Here is an 18,977-nt window from a genome sequence, read left to right on the forward strand (position 1 = left end):
ATTTAATGATATATGTATTGCAATGTCTCAACCTTCCAATCACACAGAACCAAAAAAAAAAAGTCCTCCAAAAGACCACACTATTAGTGACTGCTTTTGTAAGTTGATGGAATTTAAACACTCTTGGATGAAATTTCTCAATATAAAGTCATGTCTGATTTATTCATTTTATAAGCATATTAATTATTATTACTATTATTAAAACTAATGAATTAATCTTGACACTGGATTGCCATATAATTAGAGAAATAAAATTCTCTGTCTGAATGCTGAACTCACAGGCATTTGGTAAGTTGACTACTCCAGCCAGCTCCATTATTAATTTCAGGGTTGTTCGGTTCAACTTCAATTAAAATCAAACATTTATTTTATTACTTTCAATTGAATTGGATTGGATTGTTATCTTTGAATGGGTAATGTGGATAATATATGCAATGGTAATAAAATCCAAACAGTAAGGCTTTGTCCCACCCCTGCCCCTTCTCAGTGGCAATCAGTGGCGTCAGGGTTTTAGTGTGCACGTTGAGAGAGTTATCAGAGATCTACCTGCCCCCTTAGATATTACACCACTCTGCGCACATCTGATTTTATTGTACATAAATGGGAACACAGTACATACACTTTCCTGCCTTTGCTTTTTGCTTAATGTTATATCTTGTCCACAGTTTCGTATCTTTTTTGAATGACTGCATAGATTTTTGTTGTAACCCCAAAATGCATAGGGCACTTACCACATGTGAGGTGCTATCTGGGAAGTAAAGATGAATATGACAGGCCTCTGTTTCCCTTGAGATCATGTTCTAGCACCTGGGTAATTGTGAAAAATGACAGGCTATAAGTGTTCTATAAGGGAGATGTAAGTAGAGTTCAAAAAAATGAACCTGGGGGAAGAGATTTTTTCTACGTGGAAGACATAAGAAGTCTTGAAAGGGGAGGATTTGAACAAGGTACTGAATAATTGGTAGATCTCTGACGGTTGATGATGTGGGCTAAAGACAACCAAGCAGGGAGGGGAGAGAAGGGATGCACACTGAATCTGTTCATGTCACCATGACTGTGGTGTGCGGGTGTGGGGATAAAACTGGAATGAAGGCTTGATGTTTTGACTGTCAGTGAAGAGTGAGACTGTACACAGAGTCTTGTGTGTGTGTATGTGTGTGTCTATGTCCGTGTGTGTATATCTGTGTGTCTGTGTGTGTGTCTGTGTCTGTGTGGGTGTGTGGTGTACTGAGGCCTGGAAAAGTGGGTGGAGGTAGAGGTGGAGGAGGAAAGGCTTTCGTCTGGGCCACATGCGGAACAGAGCATGTGTGTGGGAAGGGAAAGGAACAGATGAGTTCTGGGGACATCACAGAGCTAATTTCTCTTATGGATAAGGGTTGGCAGCTTTGAAACATCTTTAACCCCTCTAAGTCTCCTCTCTGATGAACCTGAAGTTTTAAATTCCTAATGAGGACAATCTGACTGACAACCCATTTAGAATAATACACTTTCATAGAACAGTCAAACACACTTATTTCAACAGAGACATGGAACACCATTAATTTGCAGAAGAAAAATAACTGTGGGGTGGCACTCTTGCCAGGCAGCTATCATTGACATGACTGATTGGAAAAGTCATGGAATAATTGTGTATGTGCTGTCTGCATAAACAGACACATCAATGGCCAATTGTCTATTTGTAAAGGTGATTTTTTTTACAAGTGTAAGTGCAATATTATGCCTTTAAAGGGCAAAATATGAAGGAAAATAAAATACGCCAGATAACCTAAGAGCAAAGTATAAATGATATTTTGCAAGCTGACTTCATTAGCTTGTTTCCAGAATGAGCACTGTAGTGATAAATGGTATTGCTTGTTCCTCTTCAGTATTTTGAGATGTCTGACACTTTCAAGTGGTTCGCCATTAGAAAACAGGGAAGCTAGATAACCTGCTCATGTATTTACTGGCCAAATTCAAATAGACTAGATTCTTAAAACAATATACTATATGTCAGCCCATAATATCCTTTAAAAAAAACAAACAACTAGACCACTCCTTGTCCTCCAGAGAGAAATACACGTAACGTAGCACAGTAAGTGAAATTAATATCCTTTTTCTATGTGCCCCTAATAAATAGTTTCTCACCCTGAGCAAGTGGCTATTTGCAAGGGCTGTCAAATTGTTTCAAATTGCCTACTGGGAGATGCTCAGGTGAGTGATCCACTGTCTTTGTTGGGCCCAAGCCATTTTAGCTGGTGGTGAGTGACAGCAAAGAGTCCAGGAGTTCTCACCAAACTTCTGACTGAGTATTTGAGAGTCTGTAACCTGAGAGTCATGACTATGTTGACTGAGGACAAGTGACTACCCTTGGCAACCTTCATATTCCTTGGAGACCAGAGTGGTAGGGACGGTGAGGGGAAGGCATGGAAGTGCAAAGCTGTTGGTGAGGTGAGTCATTGTCTATCCTGCCTCTAATGCAGAAAGTCCCTCTGCAGGTGGCTTCTCCCCTCACCTTCCTAGAACACTCCCAGAGCTGGACACATCAAATGTCTAGGAGGCTTATGAAATATTGTCTTGACTTCTGCTTCCTTGCAATTCCCTTGTTCTCTCTCTCCCAAAAGAGCAGGATTTTAGGGTGCATAAGAATCACCTGGGATTGCTTTTTCCTTTTCTCTTCTCTAATATTTTTATTACCAAAGAGGTTAAAGATAATACAAAAGTAGAGAAAAACTATTTTAAGAAAATTTTGTACTCACCATCCATTCTAACAGTTATCAATATTTTGAAAACATAATTTCACTGATACCACCTGCTTTAAAAAAATATATATTTTTGAAACAGGATCTTGTTATGCAGCCCAGAATGGCCTTGAACTCACGATCCTTCTTCTTCAGTCTCTAGAGTGCTGGGATTATGGGAGAGCACAACTAGACTTGTAATGTAGTAATTTAAAGCAAATCTTAGTCATCATGTGCTTTCATCTGCATATACTTAAAATGCATATTTACCAGTGATGACTTCTCTTTCCATGTTTGTTAATGTCATTACCACACATAAAAAGTTAACAGTAATCCCCTCATATTATCTAGTACCCGATACATATTCCTGTTGTCTTGATTGTCTCTGAAACGTCTTTAAAGGCGTTTCTTTTTGAATCTGGATGCAAACAATATCTATGCAATGCGTATTGCTCTGTATTATATGTTTCTTAAGTATCTTTTAGTCTATGACAGCTTCAATATCCATTTAAAATATCTTTGATATGTTGAAGAAACTCAATCATTTGTCCTAGAAAATGTGCCACATTTGGGATTTGACTGTTTTCTCATGGAGAATTTTAACTCACATCCATTTCCTGTAAACTGATGGTCAGATCTGAGACTTATTCATCTTAGTTTCCCTCTTTGGACAAGAACATGTGACAGACGTGCTGTGAGCTTCCTAACATATCCCAGCAGGTGCTGTACCACTTTTAGCAGTGCTGGATTGTTCAGGTGATAGCATCTTGGAAGTGCTGGTTCATGGATCCAATCTCGACCTCTGAAACAGAACCTCTGAGAGAACAGCTCAGGTAATTGTGAGACAGGTGACCCATGGACTAACAGTGTCTGAGAAATGCAGTGCATGAAAGGCATTCTGAGCTGGAAGAAATTTGTGTATGTGTGCACATGTATGGTAGTTAATTTCATATATGAACTTATGTGTGCCATAGGGACCCAGACATCTGGTCAACCCTTATTCTGGGTGTATCTATGAGGGTGTCTGTGGATGGAATTAACATTTGACTGGGTAGACTGAGTAAATCAGACTGCCCTTCCTCATGTGGGTGGACTGCTTCCAATCAGTTAGAGACAGACAGAACAAAAAGGCTGAGTAAGTGAAAACTCTTTCTGCGTGACTGCCGATTTGGACATTGGTCTTTTTCAGCCTTTGAACTTGAACTGGACAGTTGCTCTTCTTGGGTCTTGAGCTTGCCAGGGGAAACATCAGATTCCCTTGTTCTCAGGCCTTTGCACTCAGACTGGCACTAAATCCTGGGCTTTCTGGGTCTGCAGCTTGCTGACTGCAGACCTCTTCTCAGCAGTCATAATCACGTGATCCAATTCCTTGCTTGTTACTCCCCCTCATCCCCATTCTTCAACTCTTTCCCAAGCATGGGAAGAGTTCATGTTTCCAAAACTAGTTTGACCAAGAAACCTTTGTGATGAGGAATTTTGCAGGTTTGGTCTTCTACAGACCCTTTGATGAAAACAACTTTGGTGCAATATAGAATAAACTCACTTTTTTCCTCCACACACTAACCCTTCAAATATTTGACAGAAACAATTTCTGTCCTTAAATTTCTCTCTCTCTCTCTCTTTTTTGGTAAGTGTCCCATATATGTTCAAGTTTTGCTCTTGGGACTTGCTCCAGCATTTTCTGTTTCCTTTTCCTGTTCTCTGGTTGGTCAGGGGCCTGACCTACCTCCCATATGATGTGGGAACACTGAGGAATGCCTCAGGCAAGGCCTTCAGGAGCAGCCATGTCCATCTGGTCCAGAAAGAGAAGGCCTCCAGCTGGTCAAAACAAACGTTCAGTAGCTTGGATATTATGTTGTGCTCTTTCCAGAGCTAACTTCTTAGGTTTCTGGTGCTGCTATTTCTTTGAAATGTTTTCACAATGAAGAGAATTGTCTCATGAAACAGAATCTTCAAGTATGCTTTATGTAGGTGTCTGAGGATGTAAGCAGACCCGACCTCTCCATTTCTCCTCTCTCTTCATTCCTCCATGCTCAGGCAGATTCTCCTTGATGGTGACAAGATGTTTAAAGCAGCCCCAAGGCCAGGTCCTTTTTCATCTATGTCCATCAGGAAAGGGCATTTTCTGCTTCTTGCAATACTTCAGAGAGTTCTGAGTGCAGAGAGTATGTCTGCATTGAAATAGGTAGACCTTTCCTTCAGCGTATGTCCTGGTTGAGTGTAACTCTAACCACACTGATGGTTTCACAAGTAGCAGTGCTTAGAGAAATTTCACATCAATGAATAGAGAAGATCTTTGACTCTGTCTTGGTCAGCCCCTTGTCTTTGGTAGTTTGATCATTTCTCTCCCCTTTCAGCTAAGATTCAGAGTAGTTAATTGGTTTTACATAGTCACATACATAGTTGGGGACAGAGCTGTGTTAGAAGCTCTCTTTTGTGAAGACCAAGCCTCTACATGAAGGGGAATCCCACTCATGGACTTTATTCCTTGGGCCAATGTTTGACGGCGATTTTATTGTGCAATGCTGCTTTGCTTTGATCATCTGTGATCACGTTCTTTGTTTTGGAGGTCAGTCAGAAGGGGCAATGGCCACCACTCATGGCCTCTCTTTTGAACCTTGGCTTCAGGAGAAGGGAACCTGTGAGGCCTCATCAGTGGGCAGGGTTTGTGATCTTATGGATGGTTTTATACTAAAGCTTTAAAAATTTCTAACATTTCTTGAGGAGAGAAACTCCAGGGTACAGTATAAAAACAACTTACCCTGAATGTAATATATATATGTAATCTATATGGGGTTTTAAAAATTGATAGCTATTATAGCTATCATTAGACAAATAGTAAACAGAATAGTAAGAATTAAAATAACCCACATTTATCCCACCCTTCCCAGCATATCTACTTTAATTTTTCCTTGCTCCCTCCTACACTCTGTGCACAATTATTTATACAGTGAGAGTTGATGAATGGCCAAGGGCAATACTTCTATCATCATATAGGTCTAAGCTTAGACCTCTGGAACAGCCACTTACTGGGTGACCTTAGGAAAATTGACTACATTTGCATGGTTTAAGTTTTGAATCTGTAAAATGGGGATGATAATGACAATAATATACATCAATTAATTTTTCTGAGTGTTAATTGGAACAATGCTGTTTAGCACAGGGCAAACCTTACATATCCTCTGGACATTAGCTATTGTAATAGTAGCATAATTATAATTTCTGCATAGTCACAATTGTAGCATAGATATACCTTCTGCTCTGTTCATGTAACATGTGGTCAACATTAAACATTAAATCTGAATTTCCTTCCTTCTTTCCTTCTTTCCTTCCTTTTTTGTGGTACTGGGGTTTAAACTCAGGGCCTCACACTTTCTAGGCAGGCATTCTACCACTTGAGCCATGCTTCCCAACCTTAGGTTCAGCCATTAGAATTTTCTACAGAGAGAGCTTAAGAAATCCAAGATATCACACTCCTTTGCACCCCAGTCAAAAATTCCTACCCTGATGTCAATTTTGCATCTTCTGCAGCCGTTGTTTGGAATAATCCTGGCAAGTAGGGAGTAACTTCTCCTTACCTTTCCCTTGATTGCTGAGCCAGAACTGAGTGGGGCAGTTTATACAGATGCCATTTTGTCTTGCCAGAGTGGCCTCATGGACATGGTGCTTGGTTGGATAGAACTCAGTCAGGCTGAGTCCATACCACTAGTCTTTCTAGAATGTCTCAGCTCTTCCTTCCCCATGGTTTATGGTATGTGATACCAGTGGGATCCTACATTCAGAGTCTTTATCCAAGCTGCTTCTTGACAGGGCAAAAAGTCATCATGAAATGGTAGGTATTTGAGGGGGAAGAGAGGAGATAAGGAAAGGGTGAAGGAGGTGAATATGGTGGAAATATGTACTCATGTAATGAAAATGAAGAAGGGGAACTTCTCTAAGAATGTGGGGAGGGAGGAATAAAGAAGAATAATGGAAGGGGTGAATTTGACTAGGATATATTGTAAGCACTTTTATAGATGCCATAACATGCCCTCAGGGCAGCAGTAATGTAATAATAAAAAAAATGGTAGGCATTCCTGTGAGAGAAAAAGAAACACAGAGAGGTGAAGAGAGAATGGAAACTTAGGTAATTCCACTGTGACTGGAGAAGTTGAAAGCAAGAGGAAAGCTGATACCAAAGACTCCTGTCCTTAGTCCCCTCAGTATCCATTTTCCTAGAAGATGCTATCTGGGCACTTAGAGATGCAAGGGCCCAGAGTCTTATCTAGCTTAGTCCCAGGAGTCTAGGCAAAGGGTCAAGGTGGTAAAACTTATCTTTGTGGGGGTCTGTACCTCACTTCTACCTGCCTACTGACCAGCCCAGTCATGGAAGATTCTGCTGTTTCCTAGGCTGTTAGATAAAATGAAATCATGGTGGTATAATGCATTTTGGTACCCTTTCTGGGAAGCTTATATTTGTGAAGACAGGCACTGGGAGAGATGAAAATGCTTGCTATTCAGAATTCAGAGACATGGACTAAATCCCCATTGATTGGGTTGTTCTTGATGAGATTCACTGACTTCGACTCAGAGGTAGGGGAAAGGTTTCACAGAGGATGTGAAGGTCAGTGTGGGTCTTGAAAAATGCATAGGAGTTCACGCAGTTTGCAGTGGTCGGAAGAGGACCCTTGTGCACATGACAGGGCCAGTATACCTGGAGAGTAGCCGGAAGTCTGTAATGACAGTATTAGGGAAATGTGGATAGTCTTACAACAAACCTTATAAAAGTACAGAAATCTTAGGGAGACATTTTTTTCCCTATCTTTCTGATGGTACTACAGTTTGAACTCAAGGCCTTGTGCTTGGTAGGCTAGCACATGACCATTTGAACTACACTCCCAGCTCTTTTTGCTTTAGTTATTTTCTGGATAGGGTCTTGCTTTTTGGCTTAGGCTGGCTTTGGCTCACGATCCTCCTATCTGTTCATCCTGCATAATTGGTATTATAAGTAGAAACCAATATACCTGGCTTATGTGTTGAAATGGAATCTTGCTAGCTTTTCTCCCCAGGCTGGCCTCAAACTGTGATTCTCCTGATCCATGCCTCCTGAGTAGCTGGGATTACACCCTCACATCTGGCTCTTGTGGGAGAGATTTCTAAGATTTCTTGGGGAGAGAAACTCCAGGGTGCAATATAGAAACAACTTACCCTGGAATGAGTAAGGTGGGAGAGTAAGGTGGGAAAGATGGGTCAAGTTCATGTTCTGAAGGGTTTTGTAATTGATACTGAGGAATTTTGACCTTTCTTATGGTCAGAAACTTCCAATAGTGTTGAAACATTTAAAACAAGGGTTATGCATGATCAGCTCTGAATTTTAGTTAAAAGTTCAAGATTATATTATCAAAATAGACAACAATGATACTAATAGCAGTAGCTGACATTTACTATGCATTTACCATGGGCTAGAGACCTTATATTAACCAGTTTGCATTCATTACTACATTTGAGTTTTATCACCACATCACTGTGAGAATGGGTTGAATTGTGTCCCCCTCAAATTCATTTGCTGGAGTCATTTTATTTTGGCAGCACTGGCATTCAAACTCAGGGCCTCACACTTTCCAGGCAGGCACTCTTACCACTTGAGCCATTGCACCAGCCCTTTTTTTGTGATTTTTTTGTTTTGAGATAGGATCTCATGAACTATTTGCCTAGGGCTGGCTTTGAACTGCAATCCTTCTGATCTCTGCCTCCTGAGTACCAATGGTTATAGGCATGAGCCACTGGTGCCAGCTCATTTGCTGGAATCTTAATCACCAGTTACCTCAGGATGTTAGGTTTACAGTGGTAATTAGGTAAAAATTAGGTATGCAGAGTGGTATGTTAGTCAGCTTTCCATCATTGTGAGAAAGGACCTGAGCTGATTAACTTACAAGGAGGAAAGATTTATTTTGGCTCACAGTATCAGAGGTTTCAGTCCATGGACAATGAACTCTGTCACTTTCGGTCCTGTGATGAGAGAGAACATCATGGTAAAACAAGGTTGCTCACCTCGCAGTGGCCAGAGAGCAAAGAGAAAGGGGAAGGGGAGGGGTCCAGTTATCTCCTTCAAGGGCATGACCACAATGACCTAACTTCCTTCCATTAGGCCCCTCCTCTTAAAGGTTCTACTCTTTCCCAATAGTGCTACAGGGTGGTAACCAAACCTTTAAAACATGGCCTTTTGGGGGACACTTAAACATACCGTAGTGGGTGGCTATTACTCGATCTGGTTGGTGTCCTTATAGGAGAGGAAATTTCAACACAGGGAGAGACACCAGGCACAGAGCACACAGAGGGGAGAACACATGAGGATACAGTGAGCTGGCAGCTAGCTAAGGAAGAGATACCTTGGAAGAAACCAAACTTGTCAGCTCCTTGATTTTGAACGTCTACCCTCTGCAGTTGTAAGTAAATATTACTGTTATTTAAACTACCAGCTTGTGGTATCTTTTTAATGGCAGTTCTTCCAGTCCATGGAGGCTGTTATTCTCACATCGACCAAGGCACAGAGAGCCATTTTCCCATAATCTCACATCAAACCCATGGCAGAGAAGGGATTGAGCCCTAAGTCATGACACCCTAGGGTCTTCTCAGAGTCGCTAAGGGGCCCAGAGACTGTGAGGAGTACAAAGCATTATTGCCTTTGGGAAATTTAAAGGTGATTTAAAGGAGTGGTAGAAGGATGATCTTGAAGGATCCCTGCTTAAGACTGTTTCTTAGACATCCCTTTCATTCAGAAATATGCCACTAACTCATCTCTTTTACCTAACTTATCTTAGGAACATGGACAAGAAATCCTGAGGTTCCTTTCTAGATCAAAGGTGAGAATATGGGGAAACTGAGAATACAGTAAAACTCAGCAAACAGTCCATATTAGGATGAAGCACCTCTTCACTGTAAATTGTGTGCTTTATGTTAAAAATGATTGCTACCATCATCCTCAGCGGCTGATGAGTATCATCGTGTCTGCCTTGGCTCATCCTGGCTCTGCCCAGTGCACTGCCTTGGTTTCCAGTGTATAACTCAGTGTCAGGGGAGTTTATGTGCTGCTTAAGCCCCTGCAATCTAGAGATAGGAAACACACTCTAAATGCTGTAATTATATTTTTAGAGCATTCGGTTTGAGCTAATAAATCAGAGAGGACAGCCTAGCAGGGGTGAGCCTAGCATTCAAGTCAGTAATATTGTGAATCTGTTTAGCCCACCAGCTCCTAATGAGGAGGGCAAGGGGCCCTGTGTAGCAGGAGGAGATGAGGATTCCACATCTGGATACACACTCACTTGAGAATTCCAGGTGTCCTTGTCCCTTTTTGTGGAAACAAAGGCATTTACTAAAGCTTCTATTGATTATACTGGGGGAAGGGGGTCATTAAAACAGTGAGGAAAATTCAAGGGTGAATATTGCTTTTTAGTTTCCTTTTCTCTGCCTCCTTGTTCTTCCTCATACTTTCATATTATTCCCATTTCTGTTATAAAATGAGAAAGAGATGGGGGAAAAAGACCAAAAAATTAGTAAAAATATTCTATGTGTATAATCAGGAGACTGGGATTCATATCTGACTTTGTCTCCAATTGGTCATGTGACCTTGGGGTAATTCATTCCACTTCTCTATTTTTGATCGTGTAAAATGGAATGGCTAGACTATGTAATTTTTAACATTTGATGATCCCAAGTTCTCTAAGTTCTGAGAAGACAGATGAAAGAAAGAGGGTGGAGGATATCAACTCAAATGCATTGTTGGTATTGGGATCAGACCTGAGAGTCAGTGATGAGTTACATTGTTTTGACTCTCTTTGCCCCGCATTTTTTTCAGCTGTGATATCCTGATTTGCACTGATGGTGAGAACCTTACTCGTGGGCATCCAATGGACAGTGCTTTAGCTATTTCCCAATGTTTCTATGGAACCTGACCACTTCTGGGTCCTATTCTTCTGAAAGGTAAAAGAATCAGTATGGACAAATGATTTCATAATAAGAACTAAATGACTTATTTTTCTCAGGCACCACCTTTCAGATGCCACAGCTCTTCAATCTAATTTCCACTCACTGAACACCCATTGTGTGGAAAACTCTATGCTATTGGCTGTAGGAATATATTTATTTGGTTCCTGCCCCCTGGGGTGCAAGCTCTTGGTAGGGCTGCACAATGCCACCTGTGATGAAAGTAAGCTCTAGGAGGAGTGGAAAGAAATTGTGTTGAGCTGAGTCTTGCTGGTTGAAAGGCAGCAATGGGTAGAAACAAGGGCACACTCAATCCGGAAACCTGTTGGATAAACACACAGGGAGAAATCCAAGTGTGTTTAGTGAAAGACAGCAGTTTGGCAGGTGAGTCGATAAGTTGGGTGTGAGGGTGAAGATGAGGGACAGGGAAGCAGGGTGTCTGGGGCTTTGAATGCCATGCTGAAGAATTGGGCTGCCTTCTGTAGGCATCTGGAAGCCACCGAGGGTGAGCTGGCTTCTGGTGAGAGCTGAAGCTGTGTTTTCCCTATAATCCAATGTATTTGCAGGACTGGAGTGGGGGATATAGACCCAATCTCAATCTATCTGTGTGAGAGTCCCGGTATCCTAACTTCAGGGGGCATATAGGTGCCAGTAGTTTTTTAATTTTAATTAACTTTATTGCTTTTACATTTACTCACATGTGTGTACATTGTTTGGGCCACCTCCTCCCCCACACTTCCTGCTTCTGGGCAGAACCTGTTCTGCCTTCTTGTTCTCTGATTTTGTTGAAGAGAAAACATAAGAGATAATAAGAAAAACATAGCATTTTTGCTAGTTTGAGATAAAGATAGCTACACAGAGAGATTCCTAGCATTGCTTCCATGCACTTGTGTATTACAACCCACATTGGTTCATCTCTATCAGACCTTTTCACTAGTCCCCTTCCCATAGTGGCCTCTGCCAGTTTAAGGTTACTATATTCGCTTCTATACAGTGAGCATATCAACCACATTCAAGTTTTAGGTTTCCTTCCCCTTCCCTATTCCTCCTGTATGTGTTCTCCCCTTAGTGTGTGACCCATCTCCAATAATATTATAGCATTTGTTTTGGGTCATACTCCACATATGAGGGAGAACATGCAATTTTTGACCTTCTGAGCCTGGCTAACTTCGCTTAAGATGATGTTCTCCAATTCCATCCATTTACTTGCGAATGACAAAATTTCATTCTTCTTTGTGGCTGAGTAAAATTCCATTGTGTATAAATGCCACATTTTCTTAATCCATTTGTCAGTAGTGGGGCATCTTAGCTGTTTCCATAGCTTGGCTATTGTGAATAATGCTGCAATAAACATGGGTGTGCAGGTACCTCTGGAGTAACCTGAGTCGCATTCCTTCAGATATGTCCCCAGCAGTGGAATTGCTGGATCATATGACAGATCTACGTTTCATTTTTTAAGAACCCTCCATACTGTTTTCCGTAGCAGTGTATGAGGGTTCCTTTATCCCTGCAGCCTCGCCAACACCTGTTGTTGGTGGTGTTCTTGATGATAGCTATTCTGACAGGAGTGGGGTGGAGTCTTAGTGTGGTTTTGATTTACATTTCCTTTATGGCCAAGGATAGTGAGCATTTTTTCATGTTTTTTTTTTTTACCCATTTGGACTTCTTTCTTTGAAAAGGTTCTTTTTAGTTTAGGTGCCCACTTCTTTATTGGTTCATAGATTTTTGAGCTCCCTGTATATTCTGGTTATCAGTCCCTTGTCTGCTGTATAGCTAGCAAAGATTTTTTATCTCATTATGTTTGTGGTCTCTTCAATTTAGAGACTGTTTCTTTTGTTGTGCAAAAACTTTTTAATTTTTTGTAGTCCCATTTGTTAATCCTTTCTCTCAGTTGCTGGGCCACTTGAGTTTTACTGAGGAAGTCCTTGCCTATACCTAAAGTCCCGGAATTCCTAGCCAGAGCAATAAAGCAAGAAGAAGAAATAAAAGGAATACAAATAGGTAAATAAATAGTCAAACTATCCCTATTCGCAGATGACATGGTCTTATACCTTAAAGACCCAAGACACTCTACCCAGAAACTCCTAGCACCATAAACAGCTTCAGCAATGTAGCAGGATATAAAATCAACTTACAAAAATCAGTAGCCTTTCTATACACCAACAATGAACAAATTGAGAAAGAATATAGGAAAACAATTCCATTTACGATAGCCTCAAAAAAAAAAAACAGTCAAATACCTAGGAGTAAACTTAACAAAAGATGTAAATGACTTCTACAAGGAGAACTACAAACCCCTGAAGAAAGAGATGAAGAAGAGTACTCTGCTCATGGATTGGCAGAATCAACATAGTAAAACAGCTATACTACCAAAAGTAACCTACATGTTTAACACAATTCCCATCAAAATCTCAATGACATTCGTCACAGAGATTGAAAAATCAACCCTAAAGTTCATTTGGAAACACAAAAGACTGTGAATAGCCAAGGCAATACTGCGTAAAAGGAGCAATGCTAGAGCTATCACAATCCCTGACTTCAAACTATACTACAGAGCCATAGCAATAAAAGCAGCATGGTACTGGCACAAAAATGGACATGAAGACCAGTGAAACAGAATAGAGGACCCGGATATAAATCCACACAGCTATGCCCACCTTATTTTTGACAAAGGTGCCAAAAACATACGATGGAGAAAAGACAGCCACTTCAACAAATGTTGCTGGGAAAAGTGATTATCTGCCTGCAGAAAACTGAAACTAGATCCATGCTGTCACCCTGTACTAGTATCAACTCAAGATGGATTAAGGACCCAAAACCTCAAGGTTAGTACAGGAAAGAGCAGGGAATACACTGGAAGCAATAGGTGCCAGTATTAATAGGAGATACCAGCTATGACCCTATGATAAGAAGGACTGGGATAGGGGCAACTGGCAGTGTCAAGACGACTGTTTTTGGACTTTCCTAGGAAATCCTCAGAAGTTCTTGGGATGGTTTGGGCAGAAGGCAAGGGGCCTGCAGGTTCCACAGAGTAGGTGTGGGTGGAGACAGGGAAACAATTTTGTATGAATATCACTGGAAAACTGGAAAGTGAAGAGAGGGATGTCCTTAGGGCAGTGGCCCTAGAAGAAAAGAAGGAGACTGATGACTAGGACTTTGTGGAGCCATTGGGGTGGGGAAATGGCCCCTTTAGTCACATTCTGTGGTGGCACTGGGGTGGGTGAGACTTGTTTGGCCTCTGCACATGGCACGGGCTATCCAGTCTTCTTTCTCTGCCTCTGAAGCCCCCAGAGGTCCAGCAACACTTTCCATTTGTTCAGCAACATTCTAGGAAATACCACTGATCTAGGATCTTATTAATAAATATTCTTGAATTTTTTAAAGCCCAGGGATTAGCCAATGGGCTTCTTTATGTCACAGGAAAAAACTAAGGGAGACTAGAAGGAAAGTGGCTTCTGCCCTTGGCTCCTGGATCTGTCAGATGCATAGATCCTGGTGGCTCACTTGTGCACCATCGCCCTAGAAAACTGGAGAGGGAGCAGCAGAAGTGGAAGACCCTGTAGTTCTGGGTAGTTACAGGGAGACGTGGAAAACAGGTATCAAAAAGCCCAGGGCTTTCTAGCTGAGGTCGCATCGCCTTTCACATTTCAACCCCCTCTGAGCTTGTATTCTCCAGGAGGCTCTACTCAGATACGCTCAACACGTCCACTTAAGTAACTCCATTACGCTCGCAGGTGCTTTTACATTATGCACCTCCCATCAGGTGGGGCGCTCAATCACTCAGCACAGGACCTGACGTCTCTCCACTAATATCACTTTACACACAGCTAATGAACACAGGTTCCCAACAAGTGACTGCATCAGTCAATAAGGGACGGCACAATTCTACCTGCCCGTGCCACCTTCGCTGCCTCTGGAGCCAATTAGCTGGCTCAGTCCCCAGATCTGCGGGAATACATTTCCCAGAATGGTTCTCCTGCTCACCCTGGGGTTATCTTTGTTCTTCTCCTTTGCAGAGTGTGTGCAAAACACCGTGTGTGTGTGTGTGTGTGTGTGTGAGATAGCTCCCCTGAAAGGCAGGGAAGGCCTGGTTTGATTTGTTCTCCAATTTTAGCACCTTGGTCCAAGCAAAGTGGCACAGGTTGATTTGGGTGCAGGAGAGATGATGCCAAGAACCCTGCCGTCAACAGACTGGTATGCATCTCAGCACTCTCCTTGTCTCACGGTTTTAACTGTTACCTGGCAGGTAAGGATTCAATAAGATATGAAAGTGCCAGTCCCTTTCTGCACTTGTCCTTCCTTCTGTCCTATCTGACTGAGAAATCCTCTGCCTTAGGTCTTCTTAATGAGACAATAGCTGGGCCAGGTGTACAGTGAGTTCCTCAGCAGTAGCTGTTCCATTGAAGGGTTTGTATACTGTTAGAGTTTAATGAATGCTGCAGACCTACAGAGGTCTTTTGAGCACTCAGGCCTGTCTTGTGTGACCATTAACTTGTTTTCAAGGAGCTAGTGGTCTGACTCAAGAAAAGAAAAAAATAATTCCAGAGAGTTATCCTGTGATGATTTATTCTTTCTTTGATGTCCTTTTTTGTTTGATGTAATGAATTACTGGCTCTCTAATTGTGGAAGTCAACCACTCGAGTTCTCTGTGCACAGTGAAGGAGTAAAATCTTTAATGATGGAACCTCGTCATAACTAATGGAATGAGACTAGAAGAGGTTTTCTCTTGAGTAAAAGTTATACTCTACTTTTCAGTCTAATACAATATCTTAAACTGAAGGTGCAATGGGATTAAAATACTTTTCTGTTGCCAGATCAGAAGTATCAACCCTTTGGCACTTTAAGGTTACAAAGCCATTGCAGTTTAGATAGTGTTGAACAGGATGAAGTTGTGTAGGGACCTGCAGTGTGAGTCCTGAGATTTTGTGGCCTGTGTGAGTTTGCTCACAGCACCGCTCCACATCTACTGATTGCCTACAGGGTCTCTGTGAGGTGTGATACATTGTGCTGAGCTGTGTGGGGACAAAGGAGGGCGATGTGGTCCCTGCACTCACTTTAGCTCCTACCTACAAGGGGTCTGCATCATAGTGAAGGAGAATGGCTGGAAATGTGATCTTTTGCAACTATTAATGGATACTCTTTCCTTTCCTCATACTGTGATTTGCCTACCTATTCCCCCTGAATAACTGGAATTACAGGTGTGCACCACCATGCCTGGCTATGAATACTTTCTTTTAGTGCTTGGAGGACTAGAATAAAATATCATGACTTCACATCAGTGTGCTTTATTTCTGGGAGTCCAAACCTTGGTACAGAGAGTGATGCTTCTCTCCCTCCTTCCTCCACAATAACATTGGTCACAACAATATTTGGCAAGTTCTTGACTCACCAAAGGGAACTTTATAGTGGTGGACAGCATCATTGGTGTTGAAAAATCATGGACTTTGATCCAAGGAGGCAGGAATGATTAGGAATGGGAAGGGAGAAAATGTGGTAGAATTGAGGTAAACTTTCCAGGTGGCAAATAATTTATATATCTCTGATCATTTAAAGAACTTCCCAAGGCTGAGCTGATACCTTGCTGACTTGTGCTCTTCACTGTCTTTAATCTGTTTCATGAAGTCGCCTTAAGTCTGGGTTAGTATTAAATATCTCTGAAATGGACATTTTCAAGTATACACCAAGTAGAGAGAGTAATTTAACAACCCCCAGCTCTCCATTACCCAGTTATCTATTCGACAACTAACACTTACCAGTCACATGTCTTCCATCACCATTCTCTCATTTTCCTGGAGTATTTAAAGGAAAACCTAAAACACCATGTTTTTCACTTGTCAATACTTTAATGTATGTTATAACAGATAAGAACTTAAATACAGGTACATATACTTGATGCCATTGTCACAGCTAATAATACTCCAATAAATAATATCCAATATCCAATCCATATTCAGTTTTTCTAAATGGGCTAAGAATGTCATTTCCTTTTTTTTTTTTTTTAGCAGTACTGTGGTTTGAATTTAGGGTTTTGTACTTGCTAGGCAAGCACTCTACCACTTGAGTCATACCTCCAGCCCTTTTTGCTTTAGTTTGTTTTTCAGATAGAGTCTTATTTTTGCCCATAGTCAGCCTCAAACCATGGTCCTCTTACCTTTGCCTCCTGCATAGCTGGGATTACAGAAATGAGTCACCACACCCGGCCTTCAGTTGTTCTTTTTAGTGTGAATTCAAATAAGCTTTATCTAGTGCATTTGGTTGATTCTCTTAAATGTATTTGCTTTCCAGGCCATTGATTTGTTGGAGGAACTGGTATTGATATCTCCAGTGAACAAAATGGTCTTTAGATGAAAGGTCTTTGGATTGGGAATTGGGAAAGCCATGCTCAAAGCCCAGCTTTGCCAACAGTTTTCAGCGTGGCCTTGGGATAGGCAGTTGATCTTTGTGAGTGTCAGTTTCCTTCTCTAAAATATGAAAAGTTCTGACCAGGTGCTCTCTGAGACCCTTCCTAGACAGCGGGGAGAACAGGGCAATGACTGCTACATCTGTGTGAGCCATTCACTCAAACTCTCAGCTTTTAGAGAGAGTCAGCCACAAGGTAGGGATTATTTCTGTCTGAGCATATGGAAAAACAACCAAACAACCCACATTTAGATATGCTTGGAAGAAGGTGGACCTTCCTCACCAGCAGCCTTCTAACTTGAAGCCTCCCTGAAAATAAGGAGAACACTGGGGGCCAGACGGGGGTGATAAGTGGCCCTCATCTCAAACTTTCCTACCTCATTGGCCACAGCCACTGGTTGCTTCACGCAGGGACAGGACATGCAGTTTCTGAAGTGTCTTCACTCTTCTACAATTCACCAAGGTTTAAATAAAGAAGATTCCAGACCCATGGAACATTAGAGTGGGAAGAGATGGCGGCACTAACTTACTCCAACTCCTTACATGGTGAACAAGCACTTTCTATAACATTGTTCAAAGCACTTCTTTAAAAAAGTTTTTCCTTTATTGTTGTGCTGGGTGGGGCACACTGCAGCATTTATGAAGATTCTTACAATGTATCAGCTATATCATACTTGAATTCACCCCTTGCACTGCTTCCCTTCACGCCCCCCCCCATTCATGGAACAGTTTCAACAAGTATCATTTTTGCATTTACATGCATGTGTACACATTTTTTGCACTGTGTTCACCCTCCTACCTTCTTTCCCCTCTACCTCCCTCCTTCCACTAGTGCCAGCCCTCCCTCCTGGGCAGGACCTGTTCTGTTTCCTGTTCTCTGATTTTGGAGAAGAGAAAAGATAAAAGACAAAAAGAAAAACATGACGTTTTTTGCTAGTTTGAGACAATGATAGCTATACAGGGCATTTCCTTATGACATTTCCATGCATGCATGTGTTCTACCCCCAATTGGTTTATCTCCTTTAATTATCTACAGTCTACCTTAGTCCCTTTCTTACGGTGGTTTCAGCAGGTTTAAGATTTCTATATTCATTCCTGTATAGAGGGTATGTCAAGCATATTCAACTTCTTAGTTTCCTTTTCCAAAGCACCTCTTGACAGTAAGTTTGGCCTTCCTGTGGAGGCAACTCATGGCCTCCTGAGGCAGCTCATTCCAGTTCAGTGTAACCGCTAGGGCGTTCTTCCTTACCTGAGATTTTCCTCTCTGAAACGACCACTATTGGGACCTTGTTTTATTCTCTACAAACAGCTCTCATCTTTATGTGACAACTCTCCAAAAAATTGAAGAGTTGGACTGAATTCATTCTTGCCAAGGACCTTCATCCATGCACTGTGGCTAGGTTGACTCCTCACTGTTCCAGCCATCTTATGGATATTCTTTCGTTGGCAATGACCCAGATAAAGTGTAAGTTCCACAACTGGACACAACACTCCAAGTGAGTGACCAGTGTGGAGCAGGACTATCACCTTGTTCTGTATATTATGTCCAGAAGGATAGCCTGCTATCCTTGAGAAGAATGTTCTGAAACTCTTCTAGAGATGTCTGTGGAAGGAAGGAGGTTTTAGCCAAGCAGAATGCAGGGACACAGGACCATAGAATATTGGTGGTCAGATTCTTTAACTGGAGAAATTTGCACAGAAAAGAGCTCTATAGGACATTATCATTCTGAATTTGATTTTCCAAAGACTTTGGGATTGGAAAGTCATTCTGAAGATATTCCTTAAAAAGTGTTTAGTTATCCTAGACCCTAATTGCTTTTAGCCTTGAACGGACCCATATATTTATTTCTTGGAACTCTTCCCCACAGAAAGTGTGGATTACACTACTGTGATAATTTT

The 18,977-nt window shown here is 41.6% G+C and overlaps 1 long non-coding RNA gene across 2 annotated transcripts in view; it reads left to right on the plus strand.

The window, feature by feature from the left end:
* LOC141420819 (uncharacterized) overlaps positions 1 to 18,977 on the plus strand; it is a 61,701-nt gene that overhangs the window by 25,922 nt on the left and 16,802 nt on the right. For both annotated transcript variants that reach the window (XR_012445481.1, XR_012445482.1), the window contains exons 2-3: positions 9,518 to 9,559; positions 10,552 to 10,676. This is a non-coding gene — a long non-coding RNA (uncharacterized lncRNA). The remainder of the gene's footprint in view (positions 1 to 9,517; positions 9,560 to 10,551; positions 10,677 to 18,977) is intronic.

Source organism: Castor canadensis, chromosome 2 (assembly GCF_047511655.1).
Source record: "Castor canadensis chromosome 2, mCasCan1.hap1v2, whole genome shotgun sequence".
In the NCBI taxonomy this organism is placed as follows: domain Eukaryota; kingdom Metazoa; phylum Chordata; class Mammalia; order Rodentia; family Castoridae; genus Castor; species Castor canadensis.